At 53.8% G+C, this 16,895-nt stretch overlaps 1 long non-coding RNA gene across 1 annotated transcript; it reads left to right on the top strand.

Moving 5' to 3' along the window:
* The first annotated feature begins 1,395 nt into the window (after positions 1-1,395).
* LOC114485292 (uncharacterized) lies at positions 1,396-16,007 on the top strand. Its single transcript, XR_003678769.2, has 3 exons — positions 1,396-1,579; positions 2,972-3,016; positions 13,228-16,007. It is a non-coding gene; the product is annotated as an uncharacterized lncRNA (long non-coding RNA).
* The last annotated feature ends 888 nt before the right edge of the window (positions 16,008-16,895 follow it).

The following is a 16,895-nucleotide window of genomic DNA, read 5'->3' as shown; positions in this document are numbered from 1 at the left end:
GTCCCATGTCTAGAACAAGGGCGAGAGAGAAGAAACTCAAGCTCAAGGCTGAGGAGGGCAAACAGCTGAGGCTACAGTCAGCTTGAACAGCCCTGCTGCGGGAGCCACACATTGAGCCCAGCGTGCCCTGAGCTGTCCTCCTCCTTCACTGTATGGTCAGGGGACGTGGCTCTGAGATGGAAGGGAGCCCCACTGCAGAGGGCATCTAACCGAGGTCCCCTAATCAGAGCTGTCGGTAAATTGGCCATCTGTGCCATGGCTGGCCAGGGAAATGTCACAGTAGCTGCCAGGCACGGGGTGCCTGGGTGACAAGGTCCTTTATCTTTTATCTCATTTCATTCCCACCAACTGACTTCAAAGGTAGGTTTAGTGTTCCCATTTATAAATGAGAAGCCGGATTTAGAGCTTTTAAGGAGCTCACCCAGCACCCCACAACTGATGAGGGACAGATCTGGGGTTCAGCGCTTCGTCCGTCTGACTTTGCGGCCCATGTGCTTTCACCTTGTTTGGTGTCCTCAGGTAACCCTCTCTGTGTTCAGCACGGGCAGCCACAGGCCGGGCAGTAAGTCTCTCTGGGCTCATGTCCTGAGGATAGAGGGACCCAGCGTCTCTGTCTGTGGCACCCGCAGTCCCCTCCACCCATGATGGAGTTCCCCTCTACCCTTCACTGTTTTCTAGGCATGCTCAGCAGTACATGGTTGTGTGATCAGGGTGAGGCTGCGTACTGCTTTTTTACAGTTTATGTTTTCTTACTCATTACCTGTGTGCACCAGGCACCACCCGTGCATGGGAATCACTGCAGAATGTCCCTTGTGTCTGTGATGCCCGGTTTGCCTGGCTGTGCCCGTGTAGCTGGACACCCTGAGGATGGCTTCCTTCATAGATAACCATGTGTGCTTGCAGGTGGTGGTGGGCATCTTTCTATTCCTGGTGTTTTCTGAGTGAGCTTCTGTCATCTTTAGGAGATATGTCCCAAAACAAGTAGGGGTGTGGCCATGGCCTGTCAGAAGAGGTCACTAGAATGGAATTACTTCTCTGAGAAGGGTTGAGACAAGATTGTTTTGGATGCCAGAAGGCTTGTTTCTTGTGTTGTTTTCTGTATAGAACTAAAAACTATCTGTTATCCATTACAACTGGTATGAGAGTTTACTGAGGCTTTCCTACACTTCCTTCTGTTTAATCCTGACCACAGCCCTGTGATCGTTATCCCTATCTTATGGATGAGGAAACAGATGCAGAGCAGTTTAGTGACTGGCCCAAGCTCCCATGGCCCGTGAGTGGCTGAGCAGAGATGTGAACCCCAGGCTCAGACCCTGGGTCCCAGGCCAAGCAGCCTGTGGGTCTGGAGCCTCTCGGCCACGGTGCACCTCACTGTTTGCCAGACCCCCTGATACTCTGTCCTCTCTCTGGCAGAGTGGAGTATATGGAGAAGAGCAAGCACCTGCAGGAGCAGCTCAACGAACTCAAGACAGAGATCGAGGCCTTGAAACTCAAAGAGAGGGAGACGGCCTTGGATATTCTGCACAACGAGAACTCTGATCAGGGCGGCACCAGCAGCAAACACAATACCATTAAAAAGGTACCGAGTCTCTTGTCTTTTGCTGATTAGGACAGTCGTTAATGAAATGTGAGGTTGGCATCTGATTTCCTCAGTAGCCGAGTCATTAACTGTTGTCATTTTTTACTTGTACTTAGTTGAGGAAATTTTTTGACTCACGCCAGAAAGGGAATTTAATCTGCCAATGACTGTGAACCCATTGGCTCGATGGAAGGGGAGCTTGTGTTAAAAGCGCTGATGAAATGAATCACGGTTACAGGGCAGGTTTTGATCCATCATTTAGCAGTAAAGCAATTCTGTCTTTTAAGCCAAGGGGAGTTCTGCCCAGGGAGCTGCCTTACTTAATGAGAAAGCAAAATGAAAGGGAGGCTGTTGAGAATGGACTCTCCCTCTTGTCTTTTTGTGTTTTTAAGTGGCAAGGGCTATAAAATTCTGTTCTTGATTTAGAAACCAAATTCTGAATTTTTAACTTTTTTCAGACTTAAAAGGGAGTATCTAGAAGAACCTTAATGTTTTAAAAGATGAGACTTCACTTATGTTGCTAACAGTTTCATGTCTTTCTCCATGGATATTTTGAGCTTTCAGCATTTTGGAGGAAGTTAAATTCCATACTGACTCTCAGCCCAAGAGTGTACATCTCTTACACTGGGCAAAGCGGAAAGGTCCTCTCCTGCCCGGTGATGTCAGCTCCTGTCTCTTCCCCCAGGACCAGGCTAACACCTGTAAAATGGGGGTCAGTAAGACAAGGCTCTTCATTGAGTTTAGATGGTGATAGATGTGTTTCACTTTGTACGCTTTAGCGTAGTCTTTAAATTGGTCTCCCAGTTTGAGAACTGTCTGTTTGCAAGAGATCCGTATCTACCTGCCATCGTTGAGGGGTACAGTCGGGAGCCCCGAATCCTCCCTCTTGACTCCAGTTAGTATTGGCACCGAGTAGAGAATTCCTTTTAATAGGGTGACCTGGAGGGAGAGACCTTTCCACAGTCCACGTTCTTCTTTCCTCCAGCTTCTGTAACTTACTGGGTTTCCCTTCCAAACCAAATTCTGAAACAGTTAGCAAAGGGGAGCTGGAGCGAGGCCTAAGCCAGTGAGCAGAGAGGAAGAAGGATGACTGGGCCAGTGAGCCAGTCAGGCCTCACAGGAGCTGCCTTGGACCCCTCCCTGCCCCACTCCCTCCCCCAGGCGCCGGGCACAGGCTCATCTTTGCCACTGCTTCCGTGAGCCGGGCCCTCGACCACAGGGCCCTGGGGTACTGAAAGCTGGGGAGACCCGTTTCCAAGCCATAAAAACACACAAATGAAGTCACTTGTCACAATTTCAGGCCTGTCTGAGCATTTTGCAAATGGCACATGTGGCATTGTTGATATCACAGGGTATGTTTTTGTTTTTCTTCATTTTATTTTGCTGGTTTAGCCTCAAGCCCAAGGCAGAAGACCTATCTGCATTTGAGCCCTCAAAGTAGGTTATTCCCAGGTACTCTGTATGTGGTGATGGGACTGCCCTCTGTGATACTAACCCCTGCATGAGCTTGCCTGTCTCTGTCCCCGGGCTGTGCCGAGCCCTTCCGAGGGCAGGTGGTGCCTGGGGACTGGCCGCAGCATGCTTCGAGTCTGAGAGCAGGCATCCGCCCTGTGAGGCCAGAACAGCCTCCAGGGTCCAGAAGGCTGCCTCGTTCTGAAGAGCATGTCCTGGGGCTGTAGGACCGGCCGTCCTTCACATCTTGTGTCGTTGTCGGGCTGGGGAAGGTCATGGCTTCTTGTCCGGTCAGGTCTGTCTAAAGTCCTTTGTCTTGGTGGCGTACTCCTTAGATAAATAACCCTAGCATGGAAACCGGGTCGATTTGGGTGTTCTTAAGACTGGTGCCTTTAAAACGAGATCAAGACCTTTCATGTGGTGACAGCCTCTGAAGACCCGCAGTCATACCTGGCGGCTTCTGGTCGTGGGATGAAAGGGCTGCCCGTGTTCCCTCATTTTCCTCTAGAGCCTCCCTTTCTGTACACATCTATTCTCTTTTCAAGTACAGCAAACCAATAGCACAGGGGTCTGACATGCAGTCAGGCTAAGCGGACCGTCTGTCCGCCGGTGCACTGACAGCCACCTCTGCCTGGGCTTCTCCGCAGTCTGGGGCGCGGTCGCAGTCGGCGTGAACTCATGTCAGGACAGAGCAGTCCGGGCACCCAGCAGACGGGCAGTCAGTGCTCGTGGAGTGAATTAATTGAATAATTGCTGCTTTCCTTCTGCAACAGTTCATTATTCTCCCAACAGGCCTAGGCAGTGGAGAGAATTTATTACGTGCAATAATAACATCCTGCCTCTGCTCCTCGCCTGCTCCCCAGTAGTACCCCTGCCAGCGAGCCCACCCACACCTGACAGTCACATGGGATGTGTCCTTTGGTGTCCTCACTGTGCTTTCTGCTCCTAGAATAAAATAAGCCCATTGGAATCTCTGTACCAAAAAGTGTGATCTGGCATAGGATAGATCCTATTTGTGGTTGCTATTAAAGTCCCAGATGGATCTCATTAGAAGATGGATTCGATCTGTCAGTGGTTCCAGGAACCCGTGGCGTGAACCACAATTTGTGTGTGACACTTTTGTTTAGCGGGCTCCTGTTTCTTCAGCTTTCATACCACACGCTGGCCAGCACCAAGTGGCGCATGCTCCGCGCCGGGCAGGTGTGAAGAGTATGGAGTGGGCGGGCCGGGTGGCACCTCTGCTCAAGGGATCACCCCGTGGCACCCAGGGGACCCCGGGGCGGCTCCACTGAGGCTTCCTGGACCCCGTGGCAAGCACAGGGGCACGCAGGAAGTCCCTTTTTGTTTTAGTCTTTGCTGTCAGATATTCTCTGCATGTGACCATCCTGTTCTACCTTGATATGATTTCATCTCTCTTCTTTCTGTAATGATTCAGAATGCTTAAATTCTTCAGGGACCCAGTTCTGACCGTCATTTCTCACTGAGCTGTGATTATAGACAAATGATGTTTGATTTGTAGTCAAATGTGTACCACTCCTAGGACATGCACAGAAGCCTTTTTTTTTTCTCTTTTTTAGTGTCTTGATGTGAACTTGTTTTCAAAGTATGCTGCCAAGCTCCAGTTAATCAAGAATTCTGGTTAATCAAGGGTTAATAAAATGGAGTTGGCTCTTAATACAGCTGGACTTAGTATCACCAGATTAAATAGTGGCAGCTTTTGCTACACGTGAAGTTGGATGCACTTTCCACTTTCTAGACTTTGGTGGTCCCTGTGGCCAGTGACCACGTCTGACGGCCAGTCACCTGCTGTGCTCGGGCGGCTCTGGCCTTGTGCCTGCTGTGGTCTGGGCTGAAGTGAGCCTAGCTGACGAGAAACACCATGGCGGGCTTTGAAGTGTGGGCACCTAGAATGTCAAGGGCACAGCTCCATCTAGAAAGTCCGGGATGAGAAATGCAGACTGGTGGTGAACTGGAGAGTTTCCATTGTCCTGAAACTTGTCATTAATCATGGTTCAAACCAGCCTGCATTGATTTTTGTTTTGTTTTTCATGTCTCTTGATCATAGATTTCTTCAAGGAAAGACTGGTTCTCCTACCTCCCGTGATCCGGGTGTACTCCTCCCCCTTGCTGTCTGTCCTCTCCTGCCTCACCTCGAGGCCGGTGTCTGGCCCTGACTCATCAGGACCCTCCGGGGCTGGTGACACTTAAGCTAATTACAAGGGTTTACCCACGGGTTACCATGGGAATGCTGAGAGGCAGTCCAGTTTTCTTCACTGGGGTTGCCGCTGCTCTGCCACTTACTATCTCTAAAACTCTTACTTTCGGTTAAGGGTCAGTGTCCTCACCTGTAAAAAGGGAATAAAACAGTTCGTTCCCCCCCAGGATTGTTATGAGAATTTAGTGAGTTCACTGTAAGGACTCAGCAAGTTCTTAAAATTATATAAAGAAACAAATCTGCTTGTGAGCCTGGGCCGAGGGACGCACCACAGTTACGTGCACAACTTGTGACACGCGTATCCAGTAAGTGTTTTAGTTTCTGTGTGTTTAGAGGTAAAAACTTTTAAAAAGCCAGAATGAACTCCGCTGACTGTACTATCTGATTTGGATTTGCAAGGGTGTATTTTTCTCCTCCTGCTAATCTTAACTCCACATTTCAATTTTCTCCCAATCGATAATCAGTACAACTTGTTTGGCATTTGCATCTGAGTCCCGAGCGGTGCTAGTGATCAGAAGCTGCCCTTGGGAACGTAGATTTATGGCATTCTCGGGGGGAGTGACCGTGACATGTATTCCTGGACTCTGGGTCTTGTGAGCGAGGGCGTGGGGTCTGGCAGTGAGGCTGGAGGAGGGGGACACGGTGTCTTGGGCTTGAACCTCTTGCCTTCAGAGCCACTGCACTGATGAAGTGAGTGGTGGCCAGGTGTGACTTAGCTGGGCAGCACATTCTGGAGGTGACAACACGTTCGCACCCTTCATCCCCTCTCAAGGGACAGCTTCACTCCCCAGTTCTGGGCTGGTCTGAGCACCAGGAAACTTGTCTTTGTTTTTTGTGCCCATGGTCTCTGAAGAAGCACAGGATTTCAAAGGCAGTCGACAAATGAGAAACCCTGGGGGGTCACAGAGCTTAGAAAGCTTATTTTTTTCATAAATGGTGTGAACCACCGAGGTCTAGCTGTGGTTTCCGCTGGTGGAGGAGCAGGAATGAGGATCCTCGACATTTATATGAAGCTCCAGCCGCCTCTCTCAGATCAGGAAGACATAAAAGTCCAATGTCATCTTCAATTTGCACGGACTCCCTTTGGAGATGCAGGGCTGGCTAAGTCAAGTGGAGCACTTAAAACACCAGGGAAGTGATAAATCACAGGGCGAGGGTGAATATGCGTGAAAGGCGTCTCCCACAGTTAAAACAACCAGCCAGGCCTCCCTTGTGACCTCCATCAGCATCGCCTGCCTGGATGGGGGCAGCTCCACAGGCTGTGCTGCCCGTGTGGTGAATACGTTCAGCACCCCCAGACCCCGCTCAGGGACCCACATGGCTCTGCCTGCTTCGGAAACCCTGCGTTGTCTGGTGGAGCGTCCCCTGCCTTGGCTCCCTGGCTCCAGAACTTGCCCTTTGTGAGAACAGGGCAGATGTCGGGGGCGGGTGGAGAAGAAAGGGGAGCAGGCGTCAGCAGAGGCACCAGGTGTGGATGCGGAACACAGGAGAGAGGGCACTGGCTCCGTGGGAAGCTTGGGGGAGGCGTCGCAGGCATGGGCTGGTCTCAGGGCGCCCTCCTCCTGGATGTGACGCCTGGGCTTATCCCTGAAGGCCACTCCCACCTCACGCAAACAATGTCCACGCACCTCTTAACTGTCGAGCACTTCCAGTTTTCTTGCTTGTTCCTGGTAGCTCCCTAGGTAGACGATTCTACCAGCCTCTTTGCCAAAAGACCACGATCCAGTCCCTCCCTTTGGTTGGTGGGCTTTACCTGGTCAAGCCGTTGCCCTTTGGGAGGCGCTGAGGAGCGTGCAAAACCTGCCTCGCCCTTCTAGGGTATTTTACCACCATTTGGAAGTGTCTGAGGACATTAGTGGGCCTTATTGGATGCAGTACGACATCTCATTTGGTCCCTCAGCACTGAAGATACGACGTTTCAGTGCAGCTTTCCTCCAGCACCTGATTTGTCACTGCAACAGCGGGAGGGAAGAGTCGGGATGCAAACTCATTCTGCGGGCTCGAGGTTCTATTCTTATGATCCTTGCTGTGATTTCTCTCCTGATATTGGCAATTTGAAATGACATCAGTCTATCTGCCCCATTTCCCGAAGGTGCTCGTTCAGAGTGCTCTGTGCCCATCAGTTAGCCTCCCCCTGCCCAGCGAGGTGAATCAGGCCGATTCGTCCATTTTCCAGGTGGAGGAATGAAGTGAGGCCCTGCCAGCATCACACGGGCAGCTTGAGACATGGGCAGATACCGGTTTCCAGGCATCATTCTGCCACTTTAGGTCCCTAAAGGATTAATAAACCTAAGGCACCCTCTGGGTTTTCCCAGGCATATTTCTCTCTAGAGCAGATACAGTAGCTGATACCAAATTGGATTTGTTAATTGTGGTGGACTTGGCCCTTCATCCCACCTCTGCTTAGGGATAAGTGTGTGGACAGCTCTCTCCCCGTGCACATCACCAGATGGCATTTGAGTACAAGCTGTCAACTAGCAAGACAGCAGAATAGCTTAATCTGACCAGTTTATAGCAGCTATCCCCCCTCACCGGCCCTGCCCCCTCAGCTTTGATTTGGAAGGGGAATGTTTATCACACCCCAAGCCAGAGATTATGTTGGAATTTGCTGCTGCTGGATTTGGCTGTCACCTTCCTGCTCCTGGTGGAAAATCTGCCTGTCCTTTTGTATCTGCGCCCTCCCCCGCTCCTTCGTTCTCAATATGTAGCGGTGGAGAGGAAGTGTAACATGATTTTAGGGCTTGCATTTCAATTCCACAGCATTTTTATGGGACAAGCAGAGTCTCAGCGCCTAGAGTTATTAGGTTAGTATCTAAAATGGGTTCAGCGTTGTGGGTCTTTTTGTTCTTTTTGTTTAAAATGAATTAGATGCTCCCCCACCCCTTCTTCTCTTCTCCTCCCGGGATGAGTGGATTGAGGTGAGGCCCCCAGAGACTAGTTGGAGGAATCCTGGCGCTCTGATTAGTTTTCTTCTCCCAGCTTAATTGTAGAGCTTCTTCTCTCTCATCATTGATAGCCGAAGTGGCTCTGTGTCCCACCCACCCCCTTTTGCTTTAGGAACAAGATTATCACAGTGCGGCCTTGTGAATCAATTTCTCTGTGCTGATGAAAGTGTAATTCATTCTTAATCAAACAGCCTTGCTGCTGCAGGCTCTGTGCCGGAATACATTTAGTTATTCTCTCTTCACTTTGGGAAGCAATCCCCCTCAAAAGGACTTTTGGAAGAGAGCTGGGAGGGAGCTGGCAGCCAGCCTGGGGCTGTGGTTTTCCAGCAGGGGGCACTCCTGGGAGTGAGGCCGGAGGAGCTTCGTAGCTGGAAGCCTTCACTGCAGAGCAGGCCAGGAAGGATCGGCAAGCCTGGCGCTGGTCTCAGTGCTTCCAGGCTTGCTGTCTCTAGACCCTGGGACCCTCTCTCAGGGGCAAGCCAGGTCCTCGTATCTAGATGGGCTGCCTGAAACCCTCGCCCAGTGAGTGGGAGCCCGTGAGTCTGCGTATTGTATGCATGCCCAGGTTCAGGAGAGGCTGCTGGGTACCAAGTCCTTCCCTAGGGTTGGGGGAGCCAGCCTCCTGTCTTTTTAAGGAGACAGAAGTGTCTCCCGAATCTGATTCATTAGCTGGTGGAGGTGTCTGTTCGGTGATACCGCACACAGCTCGGGTGGTGTGAAGAGGTCTTGCCCTGCCAGGAGGCTCCCCATCCTGCCCTTGCACAGCCTGGTGGCCATCACAAACAACGGGCAGTGTGATGGGGAGGTGGCTGTGGGGGAACTCTGCCAGGCTGTGTCTATCAAGGCTGGGCGGGAAGAAGGGGCCAGGCCACAGGTGGACCAGAGCCCCCCGAAGACAAAAACCACACCATACAGGTATGCAGCCGAGAAAGAAGAGGAAGTTTGTCTCCTCAGAATGTAGCTGGATTAGTGACAGACTTGAACAGCTGGTTCAGTCAAGAGAGAACTTAATTCCTCCTGTATTATTCACACGGCGGATTTTAATCAGATGTGAGGAGACAGCTGCAAGAGAGAAGCGGGTCAGTCCCGTGCTTGGTGAGGAAACTTCATGTTCTTTTGTCATCTTCAGGGAACCGGTGAGAGGAACGTGGGGTGCAGAGCTCCCGGAGGGGCTGGACACGGCCTCCAGGACTCCCTGGCCGCCTCTGTCTGGACCCAGGGAGAGTTTTGGACGGTGCGGGGCAGACATGGCCACCAGTTATGCTCGGGCAGAGCTCTACCCGCGTGTCCTCAGAAGGATTCAGAGAAGGTGGACCAGACTTGACAGGTCCCAGAATGAGGCAGCCACTGTCCAAGAGGCCCTGCTTGTCTGTCCGCGTCCTGAGGCCTTTCTGCTTCACCACCTACTGAAATTCGGAGTCCGCCCAGCATGGCAGCGTGGTCGTAGAGCCACGTTCTGTGCACTCGGGGAGTCCCTCACGGCACCGCCCCAGTCCTGGAGGTGCTGCCCTGCGAGCAGTGGGTCTGGGGTGATGACAGGTGTTGCTGGATCACCAAAGGGGCTGCAGGGTGGTGGGTGGCCCTCGCGTCTGACTCCGGCTCTCACCGTGTGGCACCGCAGGATGCGAGGCCCAGGGTGGCGGATCATCTCTGTGGTCCCTTTGCCGCGCTGTGCGGAGAGCCAGGCCCGTCCCTGAGCAGTAAGACATACCGAACGCTGATGTGACTTGTACACCTTGGGGTAGGAGAGGGTGGCGGGAATCCAGGATGCTTGTGAGCCGATTTCCAGGAGTCTACGAAGACGACCTGCAGAGGCAGTTCCCTTTATGAAAGGCTAGCTTTGTGCTGTTTCCTCTAAGCCTTCCCCTCCTCCTTTAGGGATACCTCCTGCCTGAGGCTACAGGGACAATGTGACAGTCAGTGAGATTTCTAGAAAGAGCAGGTGGTGAGGGATCCCACAGGTGAGGGGGGGAGGGCTGGGGTGTGGAGCGGAGCCGGGCCGGAAGCGGCCGGAAGCGCAGCTGGCAGTGCCTGAGGGGGAACCTCCCGGCCCCTGGGCTTGAGTCCCCATGTGGAAGAAAGAAGCCCAGGCTTCTCCCCACGGACCGTCCTCACTGCCCAGCTCCCCAGCCTGCACTCCAGCAGGAGCAGGTCCTGATGCCTGAGATGAGGGACGCTGCGGAGGTGGGGCAGGCAGAGGAAGGGTTCTGGCCGTGCCAGTCAGCTCGTGCGGGATTATCCTCTGATGACGGACTTCCTGTCGGAACTGGAACCACCACAAACTGTACAGAAAGGGTAAAAGGCGGGGGCGGGGCAGCCAGGTCTGCCTGTGGGCCGAGGTGGGACGCTCCAGTGCCCTTGGTGTCAGCAGCCACGTCCGCCACCTCCATCTGGTGGCTCTGCCCATCCCTCCAACAGCCTGGAGACCACAGTACTGTCTTCTTGCCGAGGCTGCGCGTCCAGGGTGCTCTCCTGCTTCTGCACGGCCAGTGTTCGATCTCGCGCCGCACCTCTCCTTGGTCTGGGGTGCGACTGCTGCTCTTGCGAGATAAGAGGTCAGTGTGGGCTGGGATCCAGGGCAGTGTGTTGCCCACCCGAAGAGGGCTTTGCCTCCCGACAAGCACACGCTCAAGTGACTGGAGTCTGGCGCTGCCAGAGCTGCCAAAACCCTCCACTGGCACCTCGAGGGGACAGCCAGCACGCAGCTCTGGTAGGAGGATCCAGGAATTCTTGGAGCCATCATTGTACAAACAGGCAGGAGGCTCTCGGAGGCCCCCACAGCCCGGGCTCCGTGCCTGGGGAAGAGGCCAGGCCTCTCGGGGGCATCTGCTCTCCCTGCCTCAGAGGCTGTGAACCCTGCCTTCGCCCTCACCCCTCCGAACCTGCCCTCTGCCCTGCTCCCCCCGGAAGGAGAGGAGCCGGAGCTGGGGGAGGGGGGATGTGACACTGCTGTTAGTAACACCAGCTGTAGCGTTTCACCGCGCGCCAGGCACAGCACCGAGCGCTCCACAGGGTTTCTGTCCCTCCGCACGTCACCCTGTGAGGCAGGGGCTGCCACCACCCCTGCTTCTCGGTGGGAACTGGGGCCAGAGGGAGTCAGTGACCTGCCCAGGACCACCCAGCCGCCCAGATGGGCTTTGGGTCAGGCAGTCTGGCTGTGCCTGTGAGTGACTCAGTGTATGGAAGGAAGGGTTGCGGCAGAGCCCCCGTCCCCTGAAGGTCCCCTGTACCCTGACAAGCCGGCCTCCCCGGGAGTGTGGGAGGAACCCGAGTGGAGACACGGGTTTCACACCTTTTGATTCACTCTCCCCCAAGAGCCTTTTTGTCCCAGTGGCTCTCTGGCTCTCTTTCTTTCTTCCCCAGTTACCATCCTTGTTCCCATTATCACAGAGCACCGTCTCCTCTGCTTGTGTTTAGGGAGAAACCCATCCTTCTAGAGGGAGTTCCTTTTCAGCAAAGACATGAAAGCTCTCTCCATTCCCGTTGGAGCTGGGCTTTCCAAAGGGTTTCTGAAATTGGTTTCACTGAAAAAAAGAGCTCAGATGTCTCCCTGCATTTAGCTTGTTAGTCAGGAACTTCAAGGCCAAAAGATTTGGCAGGATTTAAAGAGCTGGCTCTCAAGCTGTCTCATTTTGAGTGTACTGATGCTGCGTGTCTTTGATGGTGAAGTGGTTGGTTTGGAGTCTTCTTCCCCCACCCTTTGGAGAGCCAAGCTCTCTTTGGATTCAGGGACTACCAGAGGTCGAGGGAATGGGCCAGGCCATCTAGCCTGGCCCCATGGTTTAACTCCAGAGAAAAGTGGCTCAGAGAGGTCAAGGGTGTCCACTGAGGCTACACAGCGAGCTGGTGACGGAGAATTAGCGCCTGGGCCTTCTTAGCCCCAGGTGGAGTTCTCGACTTTCCCATGCATCTCACCATTTCGTTATCATTATCACCTACATCTTATTCACTCAACAAACTGAACTTCTGCTATGTGCAAAGCACTAAGCTAAGTGGTTTGAGGGTATGAAGATGAACAGTACGCACTCTGTGTCCCCCATCCCTGAAAACACTTCTTAGCAAAATCCCAGAGTTGGATATGGAGCACACAGTCTCACCCAAGTAACTGATTTCAGGAGTAGAGCAGGAAGCAGGGCACTGGGGGTGCGCCCATGCCAGATGCTTCTGTTTGGGGAGATCCTGGGAAGGGGCCTCCCGAGTTGGGGGATTGGAGTTTGGCAGCCCGGGAGGTCGCAAACCCTGGTTAGTGCTTTATCTGCCAAACCGAGAGCTCCACTGCCGAGCCTCCCTCTCCCTTCCACGTCTTCTCGAGTTTGTGCCACTCAAGACAGCATTCCTGGGAAGTTCTCACAGTTTCTGCCCAGAGCACCGCCCTATGTGCTGCGCCCTCCCTGCCTACACCAGCCCTACCTGGAAAGCCTGTTGCCTCCCAGTTTGTGGATGGAAACCCCCTCTCAGCTGCCAGGTCACGGGCAAGTCTGCTTTGGGGCCACCTGGGGAGCCAGGAGTGGAAAGGATGAGTTCTTCCTCACCTGACGCAGGCCTGCCCTGCCCGAGGCCATGACTCCTTGCCCCAGCAGCGTGCCCAGGGCATGAAGACTGAGACACTTGCATTGTTGAGCTGGCCCTCGAGCCCTGGAGTGGATGAGCACCCAGGCTGTGACCAGCACCGACAGCACACCAAGAGGCCTCGTAGAGACTCCTTTGTAGATGGGGATGTGAGAATCTATTAAAATGCCCAGGGTTCCCCTGCCCTCTGTGAAAAGGTGACATTGATGACATTTTCCTGCTGACATGCTTCTGCCCACCAGCCATCCCTCCTGGCCTGTCCTCATTTGTCACCTCCTAATTTGAGTTCCTGGGCAAATCTGGAAACTTACTTGGGATTGACCACCAGCTTCTTGAACATCTACTTGAGCCGTCTTCCCTTTCACTCCCAGCCACCTTTGAGTTTAGTCCGGGAGGCAGGAGGGCATCCTGTTGTGAAAGAGCTGAAAGCCAGCCCCCCTTTCACTTTCTTCTCTGCTTCCTTGCAGCTCACCCTGCAGAGCGCCAAGTCCCGAGTGGCCTTCTTTGAAGAGCTCTAGCAGGTGACCCAGCCACCCGAGGATTGGCCACTTCTGCTTGCGGCACCGATGGGATGGGCCTGACACCGAGGGAGCCGTCCGTAGGTGGGCTGGATGGGGGCTTCCTCGGGAGCTCTGGAGCTTTTCCTGGCTGAGCGGAGAGCCCAGCCCCCTTCATGTGCAATTGCCTTGAACTATGACCCTGTAGAGGTATCTCTCTTGGGGTTCTAGTTCTCCTGACCTGAGTCTTTAAATTTTTTTGAGTATTTGTCTTTCCTTATCTAATGTGGGATTCCGTGCTTCCTTCGTCCAAAGCACCCTGGGGTGTGTGTCTTACTGTCCACTGCTGACCTCCCAGCCCTGTCTGGGAAGTGGCTGTAGGAAGTGAAGTACACAGCCCCCCTGGAGACCAGGAGGCTGGTGCCATCCCCACCCCCGACGCCCCCAGAACATTCATCTCCTTCACTGGTTTGGAACTGGCATGGGAAGAAGCGTGGCCGCCCAAGCCCAGGCCCACAGCAACCTGCCTGCTACACATCATTGGAGAGCGAGCCAGGCAATGGGTCCTCGGCCTACGCACCCCTGAGGTAGCGCTCTGGCTGCCAGCTGGTGGGGAATGGGAAAGGCAGCTGTGCCTGGGGGAAGACCCGGCAGAAGCTGTGATGAAGGGCTGGCTGCCAGCAGAGGGCCTGGGAGGCCAGCAGAGCCGTGTAGGAACCTGCACCCTACAGAACACTCGCTGCCTTTCTTCTGCCACCTCAGACCAGGGTCCAGGCGGCAGGTGGGGCCCTCTCCAACCGTAGCCTCTCTTGCACGTGGCAGCTGGGGTGGGGGGGCTCCCCGACACTCTAGTCAGCACCTGGCAGCCCAGCCATGACCGGGGGTCTCTGTAGGGCTCTGAGGCCCTGACACCCAGTTCCACTGGCCCCAGTCTGCCTCGTTGATCTGAATCATCTTTCCTCCCGGCCACACGCCAGCAAGGCCCTCCCCGCCATGGCTGTACCTGGGCCTCCTTGGCAGTTGCCCTCATCTCCTTGAGAGCCCTTCGCTTTATGTTCTCCCCTGGGCCGTGTGAGGGAGGGGATGCAGGTGACCCCTCAGTCAGTGCTCTGCACCCGCTGACACGCGACCCCCGGCCATGCCGGGTGGCAGCAGATCACAAAGCCACCCCACGGCCCATACTCCTTGGTTTGGGGCTGCTTTCCTGCCCTTTCTTCCTCCATGGCTGGTGGTGCTGCTGTGATCCACCAGACCATTCACATCCTTCCGATGAGGCTGCTGTGCAGAGCCGGGGATAAGTGGTAACCAGTGAAAAGACGTGTATTAAATGAAGGCGTGGGAGGGCCTGGAGATTTCCCGAGGGCAGAGGTGGCCTCTGGCACTCCTGTGTGGTTTTGAGAAACTGAGAAGCTCGCAGAGATCCTGCCAAATTCCGTGGTCAAGCTGACCTAGTGGTGTCCTGGGCTCGCCACCACCTTCTTGGGTCACCTTGCATGGAGGAAGCCAGCCCTATGTGTCCCCCCAGCCCCTCAGGACATGCAGGGTGGGACTCCGAATCTGGACACTAAGCATGAATGGCTGTAGCTGGAAGATTCCCTTGTGTCTGTCTCTCTGTCCCTCTGAGGCCTCTTCCCCCGAGACACGGTCCCAGCGGGGGTCCTCCGGCCGCGTTTGTAATGTAAGGTCTGACAGTTGTGAGGCTGTTTCCTCAGGCTCACCACCCATCCCTGACCTGCGCATTTAGTCTGTAACAATGGCTGTGGGCACAGAGCATGGTGGTCATTTATAAAAATGTTGTCAGGCTTTGTTTTTTTATTATTTAACTGCTGTGTGTATGTCTGAAGTCTGGGAAATGCCGAGCCATGCAGCCACAGGGGAGCCGGCTGGGATCTGAGCTGTGGAGGGAGCAGACTCTGGAGGGCCGGCAGAGCCTGGCTCCAGCAGGGATAAGGCAGCTGTCCTTGGGGACGAGAGCTGGCAGGTACCTCCCAGAGATGAACAGGCGGAGAGGATATCTTGAGCCCCAGTGGAAGAAGGAATGAAAGCAGAGCTTGGTTTTCAGGGCGTGTGCCAATGGCCGAGGTGACTGTGTGATTTGTAAGTGACCGAGCTTGGGTCTTATTAAGTAAGGAAGCCCCTGACCAGATCGTTTCGTTATAAGTGCTCCCGATGGTCCTCGGGCAGAAGCACCGTGCTGGTAACACTCAGCGAGGCTGCGCTGGCAGCCCCTGGCGGGTCCACACAGGGCACCTCGTTGATCTGATTGAGGCTCCACCTCAGCCCCAGCGGCTCTGCCCTGTGCTGTCCTCACAGTTATTCAGTTATTCGCGCACCCCCCGGGCCCTGCTGGACAGCACCCCGCGGCATTACCTAAGGCTTCCTTAGTGATTGCGTTCTGTAGTCTTGGGGACAGGTTTCTCTCTCCCTTTCTTTTTCAAATCAAAACCGCAAGTCCTGAGGCTAACAACCTGCGACTGACTAAGCTTTGCTCGCTGACAGGACTGGGGCCTGCAGGCCCCTCGAGGGGGCGGCCTTGGCAGGGAGATGGCCTCTCCCAGCCACCCGGGGGCCAGGCTGGCCCCTCTGGGCTTCCAGGGAAGCTCCATCCACCCGTTTTCAAAGACGTCAAACCACCCTTCTTCCTATGGGGCCTCCTGTCAGGGCCAGACCAGGGAAGGCCATTTTCTATTCTGGGGGATTGTTGTAATTTAAATGATTGTTTTAATAAAAATTCTAAATTGTAAAAAGTTCGTCTTGGGCTCCCTCAGTTTGCTTGTTGCTCTGGCCATTGAAGTTGTGACTGGGGCTGGCGGGTGGCGGCTCCCTGATGTCCGGGACCTCAGCTCCAGCCCCACGTCTTTGGTGGTGAAAGGGTCTCCTCTTCCGGGCTGACGACAGCGCCACGACTGTGCCTTCACCAGGGCACCCCTCGTGCTTCCTGTGAGGCAGGCCCTGTACTGGGTCCCAGTCTCTCCATGTCCTTCCCACACCCCTCACCTGTCCTCAATTCTAGACCTGAAAACTAGGGCGCCAGACTGGGCAATCGCTCCAGGCACTCCTGCTCGGGAAGAGGGGGCGTGGGCAGCTTGCAGAGCCACTGGGGGCCCAGGCACAGCCTGCAGGACAGATGAGGCCCCGCTGTGGTCACAGGGCCACATGCCATTCACACTTGGAGTTGGGAACTACTGCTGCAGAGCTTTGGGGTGTTTTTGCTGGTTTTATTGTTTTAGTCAGCAAAATTCCTTTATTAAGACCAAAACTACTATAGGATAATTCTATCCCAAATCACGCAGCCTAAAATAGAGATTCAGGTGGCACAATGTGTTCTCAGGACTTCTTAGGGTCCACGGGGCTGCCTATCAAAGTACACAAAACTTTCCAAGAGTTTTGAGTTAAATATAACCAGCTTTTTATATATTTTGGAAAGATATGAAGTTGTAAAACTAGAGAATTTTGACATTTTTAAACAATATTTTGTTTTAAATGTATAGAATTAGTAACTAATTCAACTTTTTGTTAGATGAATAATATGAAACTGCTGCGTTTATTATTTTTTTTAGTTGAAGTATAGTTGATTTACAATGTTGTGTTAGTTTCAGGTGTGCAGAAACTGCTGCATTTCTTAAATGTAGGTTATG

The sequence above is a fragment of the Physeter macrocephalus genome, unplaced genomic scaffold (assembly GCF_002837175.3).
Source record: "Physeter macrocephalus isolate SW-GA unplaced genomic scaffold, ASM283717v5 random_1787, whole genome shotgun sequence".
NCBI lineage: Eukaryota > Metazoa > Chordata > Mammalia > Artiodactyla > Physeteridae > Physeter > Physeter macrocephalus.
The sequence above is the reverse complement of the archived record's forward strand: the minus strand, read 5'-3'. Positions and strand labels throughout refer to the sequence as shown.